The following is an 11,902-nucleotide window of genomic DNA, read 5'->3' as shown; positions in this document are numbered from 1 at the left end:
TAATAACATGTGGTGTAGAAAGTTAAGATTGTAGGTGGAGGAGAAGAGGAAGCCGCAAATGGGCAGACAATAGAAGAACATTAAGTAATTGGTGTAGAAAGTTGAGAAATTGAAGAGATACAGAGAAAATTTGATGAGTATTGAAGAAAATTAGAAGAAGAAAATGTGTTTGGAAGGTGAGAATGTGCCAAGAAAATTCAAGAAGAGGAGCAAGAAGAATATAGTACCGTAAAGTTTTACAAACAGTGTAGTACCGTTAAGTTTCATAAACAGTGTAGCATCGTTAAATTTCATAAACAGTGTAATAAGTTTCATAAACAGTATAATAAATTTCATAAACAGTGTAGTACCTTTAAGTTTCATAAACAATATAAAAAGTTTTATAAACAGTTTGTGTGAGGACGTGTGGATCCGCGCGTTAGATTTTTTTTTTTTAAATATTAAAATTGTGTCTTTTTCATTAAAATTTAAGTTCTTTTGTCATTTTTATTAAAATTTAAGGATTTTTTCATTAATATTTAAGTCTTTTTAATTAAATAAAGTTATAGCATAATTTTTTTATTAAAATAAAATTAGCCCAATTCCTTTTCATGAAAATTCCCTAAAAATAAATCAATTACTAGCTAACTTTTCAAACAATTCAGGATATAAATCTTGCGTTGAGAATGTCAAGCGTTGCTTGTACACGTGCTAGCTGTAAGAGAATGAATCATGTAGGGTTTTCTTCATTACTCAACAAAACAAAAGTAATTTTTCTATTTACCCAAGTTTAGGTTCATATATTATTTGGCTATTAGAAATTGAGAAGAAGAAAAGAAGCAGGAATGAAAAGCGAAAGAAACAAAGAGAGAGAAGGTGGGCGGGAGAGGCCAAAGTCCAAACAAAATACCTTTTGTTAAATGATTTTCTAAAAGTGACCTTATGCTGGAGATGCGTTCGGTATAAGCACTTGATAATCACTTTAGATTGGAGTTGGGAAGTAGATGCCATTACCTCGTGAAAACAAATAATTATAAAAAGGTGGAAAGAAATCCAGGTCCCAATCCCATCCTGAAGCATTATCTATCTATTTCTATTATTATATATAAAGAGAACATAAAAGATGAATAGTGTTTTGATGTCATAATGCTTTACTAAAAATAATTGGACAAAAATGCCCTCAAAATAAAAAACTTCAAAAGCATCCTAAAAAAATACATCAAATAAGGCAAGGGCATTTTTGTCATTTCAATAGTACTTTTTTTAATGATTAATGATTTTGTGGTTTATTTTTTTAATTAGTACCTCATAATAGGCTAACAATAATGTGATTCAATTTATCTATTTTTAAACACGTTTAAAATATCTTAAGAGGCGTGTAATGCCGGTTATAAATTTGCACGCGGATAATAATGTGATTAAATTAGTTGTCAAATGATTGTTTTTTTTATTTTTTTATTTTTTTGTAACAAACGATATTATCTATACTAAGAGGAAATAAGGTGGGCTTAGTCTCATAACGGGTTAGCAATAATGTGATTCAATTAGTTGTTTATTAAATATTATTTTCTCTATTCTTAATGTAAATTCTATAGAAACTGATTTTATTATGTGAATTCAGCTGCTTTAATTGGTTTATCAGAGGTTTCTTCTAGCATGATCTAAAATTATTCATTTACTTTAAATATTTGACTTTTTTTTTAACATGATTTAAAATATGTAAGTCGCGCGTAGCATACTATAATTCAAAAAAATATTTTCTACATACGTGTGAGCGCGAGCATAAAGATTAGTATATAAATAAAGCTAAAGTGAGTCCTTTGTTAATTTATTCAAGTAATCTTACCTAACTACCTTTGTACGGTTATATGGATGAAGATGATGCATGGCTGTCTTTTCGTTTTAAAAATGAATTCTGTGTACCCAAGACACTTGCGTGCTAGCTCAAGACTTGCCAGTTTCATATTTTTAATTACTTAAAAAATTTGTTTATGATATGTGATGGCAACAGCAGATCCTTATAGTAGATATTAGCTAGATTTGGTGATATTTTTTTTCAGCCTTACAATACTAACGATGTTAAGAGTAAATACTCTTATTCACTTGAACTACATATATAATTTTTTTAATTTAAAATAAAGCTAGGTAAAAACTACTTTAATTATACTTATCGAAACGTATAGTATCTCGCTAATTGTTTCAGCCGTGTATTTGTTTAATTAATCTCCCCCTATAGTATAGCTTAACCTAATAACTTTACAAACCTTAAACTACTGTAAAGTGAAATTATATTGGCTAATTTACCACAGTATGAACACAGAAAGTTCTTAAATTAATTAGAGAAAAATCTATTTGTGTAAGGCTACCTAATTAATTGATGATTAGTTGTGGTAATTAGTATTATTTTGAACCAACGATTTGAGTATTGCACCTCAATAATTGGTTATCAACCTAGTGGCTATCATGTAAAAGAGAGACCACATTACCAAATGGCCAAGTATCACTTCTCTATATTTATCTTTCTTTTTATTTTGGCTTATTCCTGCTTTTTTCTTGCATTGTCTGTGCTAGGTTGACGCAGCATTTCTTTGTCTTGCATGGCATACACAGTGGCAGTGCACCATCATGCTCTACCAGACCCAAAAAAATAGAATATGACAGCCAATATTTCAACAATTTGCGTAGGGTAATGTTATTTTGTTAGACTTCTGTTGCTAAGTGGGCAAATTTTTATATTGATGTGTATTGTAAATTTCGATGGTATGTATGTTAAGATTATATGATCAATCATTCAAATTTACAGTTGAACAAAATAAATGTTAGATACTCATTATTCTAAACTTATCACATAACCTCAAGCAACCGAGCGTGTGTTTACGACTCCTCAAAGTTAATTAAAAACTGACTAAGCCATGCAATTGCTTGTGAATGTACATAATGTATACATTCCTCTTTGGCAAAAGGCTTACTTAAGTTACACCCATTACCTGTTGAGAATGAGTTTCACATTGATGACAAGAAGATCTTGCATGAGCTTATAAGAGGTTGGGCTAGTCCTTATATTGCAAATTGGTTTTACGGTGGAACCTCAACTTTCTTTATGGTATCAGAGCAGCTTGTCTCACATGTGAAGCCAAATAGCCACAAGCGCTCCATGTCACTCCATTGTGTTATCCACGTGTTAAGCTTGAAAATTCGTCATATGTGATCCAAACTACTCTTCATATTGCCAATTAGTTTATGGTGGAATCTCAACTTTCTTATTACCGTGGTATATATGTGTGTGTGTCTATATATATATTGCTTCCTAGTTGATGGGAATGTACCATCTTTCTTCATTTTAATTATCTACTTGTTTTTCATGACTCGTGAATAGTCCCTATTGTGTTCCTTTAGATTGACAAGCTGGGGAATTTGTTGTTGGAAAGTATTTAGTAATCTTTAATACTATGTTTTTGATCAAAGATATGATATTATTGAGAAAAATGAACCATGACAAGAGGATAGCAGGATAACAGAGAGTGATCCCTGAAAAGGCCTTGCTGGCCGAGTCTACCAACCCAGAATCAAGGAAAGAAGGGGCCACCAAATACATCAAATACTCGAAAGAAAGCTATGTAGCACTATCCTCTAACAAGGCATCTACAACTAAATCCGGAGGTTCCCCAAACCAAATCACCTCAACTACTAATATTATGCAATATGCATGCTAATAACTTAACTAACAGTATATGTTTCAACTTTCAAGCACAGAGTATTGCGTTGTATATTTTGTGTGGAACAATAATATGCTAAAATGTACGTGAAATATTATCTTGTAGATGTAACATAATGCATGAATGGGTAATGCTAGTGAGACTAAATTTGGAAACTAAATTTACAAACTGAATGATGTGTCACCAATAAGAATAAGCACGTTTATCAATGTGTAAGTAATAAAATAGTCATCAACTTTCATGTCCTTCAGTTTTCAAAAATTTTGTCTACAAATTTAGTCTCCATAGCATTACTATGCATGAATATGTAGTTTGATTAAGTAAAGTCGCATTTAAATCATCAGGCAAGAGAGAAGACAGCCAATTACAGACCCCTCATCAAGCTAGCAAGATTATGAGTTACTCTATTGTACTTTTGATTCTCAATAATTAAACACATGATATTATTACCTAATATTGACTGAAGGGTAATATTGTCTAAAGATTAGTTATGCTGAAATGGCAAAACAGTTAGTAAGGTTGTTAACCAGCTGATGTGGCAATTAGTTAGAATTGTTGCAGCTATTAGTTAGAGTTGTTGGTGCTAATAGCTTAGAGCGCAAGGTAGCTATTGAGCTATATATAAGTGTGTAAACTGTCATTGTGATTCACTTGGTGAAATATATTGAAATTCATAGCTCTCTTTCTCTCTCTAGAACTGCATTCCCTTCTTTCATTTTTCTACAATCCATTAGTTCTTACAATACTATTATCATGGTATAACTCGCCCGTCGATCCTCGATGCCGATTATGCTGTGCAATTTCTCTTGATCAATCAAAGTTCTTTGCTTATTGAAGGTTCTTTGTTGGTTGATAGAAGTTCTTGATCGTCCAGGTTCAAGATTGCAGTGTATATCAGGTTCTTCGTTTCTGATTTTATTGTGCACACCAACTGTTTGTTTTGATGCTTCAGTAAGAAAAGGTCAGTATTTTTTGTTCAAGATTGAAAGGTCGATAGCCATTTTATGAAAGATTGCAAAGTCAATAGCCAACTTGTTAAAGTTTTGAAGATTGTTACTTTTCACTCAAACCGATAGCCAAAGAGTGGTTTATTGAGAAATTTTTGATTTTGTTCTTGATATTCAAGAACACAGTTTTCTATGACGAAAGAAGAATTGTTTGATCAAAATTAGTTGTGATTTTGTTCAAGTGGTAGAATCAACTGTAAAGATTGAAGGGTTATTTGGTATGCTCACAGTAAAGTTACAAGATAACAATTTTGTCAAGTGAAGTTTTCAGTTTCAGTCAGTTCTTAAAGGCTATGATCTTTTCAATTACTTCACTAGAGAAGCTCCATGTCCTCCAAGATTTGTGATCAATACAGAGGCATGATTTACAAAAAAGGACACTTCGGCTTACAAAGAGGGGGTAAAGAAAGATTTGGCTTTGCTTAGTTTACTCTAGCTACATTGCCTGATGAAGCCATGAAGCACATAATTGGTTACAAGACCTCACATGAGACTTGGACTTGTCTACAAGAAAGATTTGCATCTGTTTCTATGGTGCAAATCAATCAGTTGAAAAGTGAATTTCACACCATTCAGAAAGGTCAATAGATAAATTTCTTCTAAAAGTCAAGGCTATCAAAGATCAACTTTTATCTGCTAGAGAAAAGATTACTGAGAATGACTTTCTTATAGCTGTTTTGTCTAGATTACCACCTGAGTTTGAGATGATTAAAATTGTAATACTTGCTAAGGATCCAACTATATCATATAAAGATTTGAGGGCTCAACTTCTTGGAGCAGAAGCAAGTATTAAGCCAAGGATGAAATCTTTGAGCACATCTATGGCAGCAATGTATGTTCAAGGAGAATGATCTAGTTCCAATGGATTTCAAGGTGGTTACAATGGTTTTGAAACTGGTGAGAGCTCTAATTCACAAAGGTATCAAGGTGGTTATGAAGGGAGCAATTATGATTAGTCAATAAAAATATATTTCAATGCGATTTCTTTTTTATTTTTCCTTTGTTCTAGTTTCATGGGGAATGGAAACAAGTTTTTTCAAACGAATAACTTCTCTGTGGGGGGGGGGGGGGGGAATAGAAAGTATAATAGGAGCGATAACAACAATTCAAGATCTTTTTCGGGCAACTTTGGTAACAAGAATGGTAATGGGAACACTAGTGCTAATTTATCTGAAAATGGGAAGAGTCTTCAGTCACATAATGGTAATTTCTTTGGAAGTGAGTTTCAGAAGAGTAACAATTGGAATGGTAATTCAAATTACAGGTCTAGTATCTCACATGAATGTCAGATATGTTCTAGAAGAGGACACACTGTTGCCAATTGTTATCATAGGTCTAATAATGGTAACACATGGTTCATTATATGTCAGATTTGTGGAACAATGGGGCATATTGCTCTTAGATGGTGTCATCGAAATAACTTCACTTACTAGGGAAATGCTTCATCATCATCTCTTACTGCAATGATTGCATAAGCTCACATTGAACAAGGTGCACCACTTACCACTTAACAATGGACATGGTTTTTCAAATGGTGATGCATGGATCCTGGATACTTGTGCTACACACCATATGACAGTAAATGTCAATGCTCTATCTCAAGTCAATCCTTACAATGGAGATGAGAAAATCACTATTGGAAATGGTGGGTTTGGCAATTAAGCATATTGGTTCCTTATCCATTATTACTCCTTCAAATGCTTTAATATTACATAATGTTTTGCATGTGCCTTAAATAACTGTGAATCTTATTTCTATTAAGAAATTATGTAAAGATAATGGATGTTGGTTTATGTGTGATGATGTGGATTTCTTTATACAGGACAAGGCAACAAAGGTGATTTTGTACTAAGTAATGAGCGATGGTGGGGAACTTTTCAAGATTCTAGTGAATGTGTTTGCTAATTCTTTTGCTGTAAGTCTAAGTAAATGTGCTGCATTCTTGGGATAAAAAGTGAGAGCTGCAATCTGGCATCAAATGTTGAAGAGTGCTGATATTACAGTTAGTAAAGATTCATGTCAAATATGTGTTCCTCTTGTATTAAAGGGAAAATGTGTAGGCAAGTGTTTCCTGTTGGACATGATAGGGCTAGTTTTCTGTTTAAGAAAGTCCACTCTGATGTATGGGGTCCATCTCCAACATAGTCTGTAGAAGGGTATAAATACTACATAAAATTTGTATATGAGTTTTCAAGATTCATGTGGATATATCCTATGATAAATAAATTAGATGCTTTTCTCATCTTTGTCAAGTTTACTGCATTTGTGTTTAATCAGTTTAATGCTTCAATTGAATGTTTTCAATATAATGGTGGAGTTGAGTATATGAGTAAAGTGTTTAAGGAATTTTTAGCAAGAAAGGGTATTACACACATGGTCTCATGCCCATATACTCCTTAGCAAAATGGAATTGATGAAAAGAGACATAGACATGTCATAGAGACTGCTATTACTTTATTGAAAGAAACAAGCTTGCCATAGATGTTTTGGTATCATGCTTGTTCTCATGCAGTGCTATTAATAAATAGAATGCCATCTAAATGCTTGGATTCGAAATCTCTATATCATCTTTTATTTGGTAAAATTCCAGATATTCATAATTTCAAAGTTTTTGAGATTGTAATCTATCATCTTCTGAGACTATACACTGTGAATAAGCTTCAAGCTAGATCTTTAAAATGTGTTTTCCTTGGATATGCTTTGGGGTATGAAGGAGCCATTTGTTATGATTTGCAAAACAAAAGGTTTGTTCTGTCAAGACATGTAATTCACAATGAAGATGAATTTCCATAAAGACTGCATCAGTTCAAGATTCTAATGTCTTTATATAGTCATAGAATACAAGAATTAATACTATTGTGATTCAAATGCTAGTTCCCACAATTCATGATTAGGTACCACCATCAAATAGTGTTTCAATTCAGGAATTACAAACAGAATCCTTGTTAGGGAATACTTTTTAGCAACAACCTTCAAATATGCAACAAGGGTTTGATATTGGGGATCTGCTAGTTTCTAGTTCACCTCTCAGTACTTAAAATATACAGCAATTATCTTCAGAATCAAATTCTCATCACCATGACTCTACTCCTACAACAAACAAATCATTTTTAGTGCATGTCCATCACAGTTCTCAACTTGAGGTAATTCTTCCTTTTCATCTCAATTGAATGTAAATTCTAAAAATCATGTATCAGCTACATATTCGCTTCCTCAACATTCCATGGTTACAAGATTGAAAAATGGGACTATTAAGAGGCAAAATTATGCTGCATATCTAGGGGTGGTTCGGTATGGGATACCATACCGAAACTAGTATCCCGAATCCCAAACCGAAATTTTTCGGGACGAGAATTTGAAGACCAATCCCAAACCAAATTTTCGGGAATCCCAAATTTCGGGAATCCCGAAATATTTTCGGGATTTTGGGACAAATCGGGAATCCCAAATTGAAATATGAAATTATGAATTGTTCTTCAAATATATAATTCAAGAACACATTTATGAACTAGGAATTTTATTTCATTCACACTACTATTTAATTGAACACTGGCATGCTTGACTCTTTTTATCAGAGTCAAAATTCAAATTAATTAAACTCTTTTTGCAATCTGTTGAGAGACAAAAGAATCAAGCATTCTGAAATCATTAGCCATGGCAGCAGCAAAAATAAAATCCACATGAATATCAAACAGAACATGAAAAATATGCAAGGTGTAGGGCATTCGAGGTTGCTGAGCATGAATTAGAAACTACTAGCATCAATTATAAAAGAATAATATATATGTATAAATATATATAATAATTAATATTATATATTTTCGGTTTGGTATGGGATTCCCGAAATATCGAGAAGTCAATCCCGAATCCCATACCGAAATTTTGGGATTGGTTCGGGATAGCATCCCGAAAATTTCGGGAATTTCGGTTTGGGAAATTTTTGGTTTGGGATCGGGATTTTTTCGGTTCGTCGATTATTCTGCATACAACTTTCTAGAATTGAAAACCTTATAAATCACTGAAGATGAACCATTCTCTGGTGGTTATTCATTTGTCACTGAAATTACTGATAACACAGAACGATCCAATTTTTGAAAAGCTACAAGTATATCACATTGGCAGAATGTTATGCAAGAAGATTACGACTCTCTTAAGGCACAAAGTACTTGGATATTGGTTTCACCTCCTACTGATAGGTCAATTGTTGGTAGAGTATGGGTGTACAAGGTGAAAAAAATGCTAATGGCAGTGTTTCCAGATACAAAGCTAAGTTGGTTGCTCAAGGGTTTTCTCAGGCATATGGAATTGATTACTTTGATACTTTTAGTCTTGTTGTTAGACACACAATAGTGAAAATTATTCTTTCAGTGGCTACAATGAACCATTGGGAATTGAAACAGTTAGACACTAAAAATGCATTCTTACATGGAGATTTGTAGGATGAGGTTTATATGAAACAACCTCAGGGTTTTATTGATTCCATATGTTCTTATCATGTTTGTAAACTTATCAAATCCTTGAATAGGCCTTAAACAGGCACCAAAGGCTGAACTCTAAATTTACAAGCTATTTAAGTGCTATGGGATTTTGTGCTTCCATGTCTGATACAAGCTTGTTTACGAAGAAAGATGGGGCTGATATCATCATACTCCTCTTTATGTTGATGATATCATTTTGATAGGTTCCAATTCTATAAAAGTACATCAGGTTATTCATGAGTTATCTGAAGTGTTTAACTTAAAGGATCTAGGTAAACTTACCTTTTCTTTTGGGTCTTCAAATTACATATCAGCCAAGTGGTGACATCTTTGTCAACCAGTCAAAGTATATTAAAGACTTAATCCATAAAGCTGGTATGGATTCTTGCAAACCTGCTTCAACACCATGTAAACCACATAACTCATTGTTAGTGACAGAATGAATTCCTCTCAGTGATCCTACATTTTATAGAAGTATATGTAGACATCAAAATTTCAGTGAAATAAATGTTAACCAAGGTATTAAAATTACAACATTTATTTATTTCACCTACATCATACACTCATTTCACCTACAACTTCCATTTACTTCACCAACCTCACACACTTACTTCACCCTACCAACTCCCTTTACTTCACATACAACATCCACTCACTTCACCAAAAAAATGGATGGTGGTGATTCACTCTCAAAGCCTATAAATAGGCTTCTCCATTAAGAGGAAAAAACACCAATTCACAAACCGACAAACCAATTCACAAACCAACACCAAAAACACAGACAACAAAAACCAATTCACAAATACATTTCTCTACTCCCAAAATGGAAGAGAATACTCCCCACATCCAAAATCCTTGAAGCTTTGAAACTCTAAAGCTCTCAAGCATCCAACCCCCAAATTCCCAAGAATCCCGAAGAATGGAGAAAGCACTCTTCATTCTTCGTCAAATCCTCCTTCAAGATCAAGGCTCGACGGCCCTTGAAGAACTTCCACCAACTCAAGATCAAGCCCCGACGGCCCTTGAAGAAAGTGTTCATCATTCATCCTAAGATCAAGCCCCAACGGCCCTTTGGATCAACAGCACAAACAAATCCACACATCCAATCGTTCTTCAAGATTAAGCCCAAAAGCCCTTGAAGATCTGCTCATCCATTAACCTTCAAGATCAAGCCCAAAAGCCCTTGAAGAAATCCACACAACCATTATTCAAGATCAAGCCCCGATGACCCTTGAAGAAAGTGTTCATCATTCATCATCCGTTCATCCTAAGATCAAGCCCCAACGGCCCTTTGGATCAACAACCTCAACAAACCCATACACCTATTCTTCAAGATCAAGCCCAACGCCCCTTGAAGATCCATTCATCAACTGTTCATTCAAGATCAAGCCTCGACGGCCCTTGAAGAAAACCAACCGTTCTTCAAGATCAAGCCCAAAAGCCCTTGAAGAAACTTCCATCAACCTTCAAGATCAAAGCCACGAAGGCCCTTGAAGAAAGTGTTCATCATTCATCATCCGTTCATCCTAAGATCAAGCCCCAACGATCCTTTGGATCAACAACATCAACAAATATACACACCAAAACCTTGAAGCCTTAAAGTTCTAAAGCTCTCAAGAAAATCCCGAAGGATCAAGAAAGCACTCTTCGTTCTTCGTCAAATCCATCAATCTTCAAGATCAAGCCCAAAAGCCCTTGAAGAAGTCCACACAACCATTATTCAAGATCAAGCCCAAAAGCCCCCTTGAAGAACTTCCACCAACTCAAGATCAAGCCTCGACGGCCCTTGAAGAAAGTGTTCATCATTCATCATTCGTTCATCCTAAGATCAAGCCCCAACGACCCTTTTGGATCAACAACCTCAACAAATCCACACATCCAATCGTTCTTCAAGATTAAGCCCAAAAGCCCTTGAAGATCCGCTCATCCATCAACATTCAAGATCAAGCCCAAAAGCCCTTGAAGAAATCCACACAACCATTATTCAAGATCAAGCCCCGACGGCCCTTGAAGAAAGTGTTCATCATTCATCATCCGTTCATCCTAAGATCAAGCCCCAACGGCCCCTTGGATCAACAAACAAATCCACACATCTATTCTTCAAGATCAAGCCCAAAAGCCCTTGAAGAAAACCAACTGTTCATTCAAGATCAAGCCTCGACAGCCCTTGAAGAAAACCAACCGTTCTTCAAGATCAAGCCCTGAAGGCCCTTGAAGAAACTTCCATCAACCTTCAAGATCAAAGCCACGAAGGCCCTTGAAGAAACTTACAACTGTTCATCCAAGATCAAGCCTCGACGGCCCTTGGATCAACAAATCTACATCTTACGGAGATCGAATCAGATGACCAAATTTGAGAGATCGTAACCCCAAAATCATTAAACACAAAAATATTATTTTGTACACGTATTCTTGTTTCTTGTTTTTCAGGAAATTTTCGTGTTCACAGTATAGTTGGATCCTTGCAATATTTGACCTTCACTAGGTCAGATATAGCATTTGCAATAAATTCAGTATGTCAATTTATGAAAACACCAACTGATATTCATCTTGGGGCTGTGAAACGAATACTGAGATATCTTCAAGGAACATTGAAGTATGGTATTGTGTATTCATTAGATGCAAACACAACTCTTAATACTTTCTTAAACTTAGATTAGGCTGCATACTTGAATACTCGAAGATCTATGACTGGATATATTGTTTTCTTTAGCAACAATCC

The sequence above is a fragment of a genome, unplaced genomic scaffold, assembly GCF_019419815.1.
Source record: "Pyrus x bretschneideri cultivar Hongxiangsu unplaced genomic scaffold, Pyrus_bretschneideri_v1 Contig2, whole genome shotgun sequence".
Taxonomy (NCBI): domain Eukaryota; kingdom Viridiplantae; phylum Streptophyta; class Magnoliopsida; order Rosales; family Rosaceae; genus Pyrus; species Pyrus x bretschneideri.
This window is presented reverse-complemented; position numbering follows the sequence as displayed.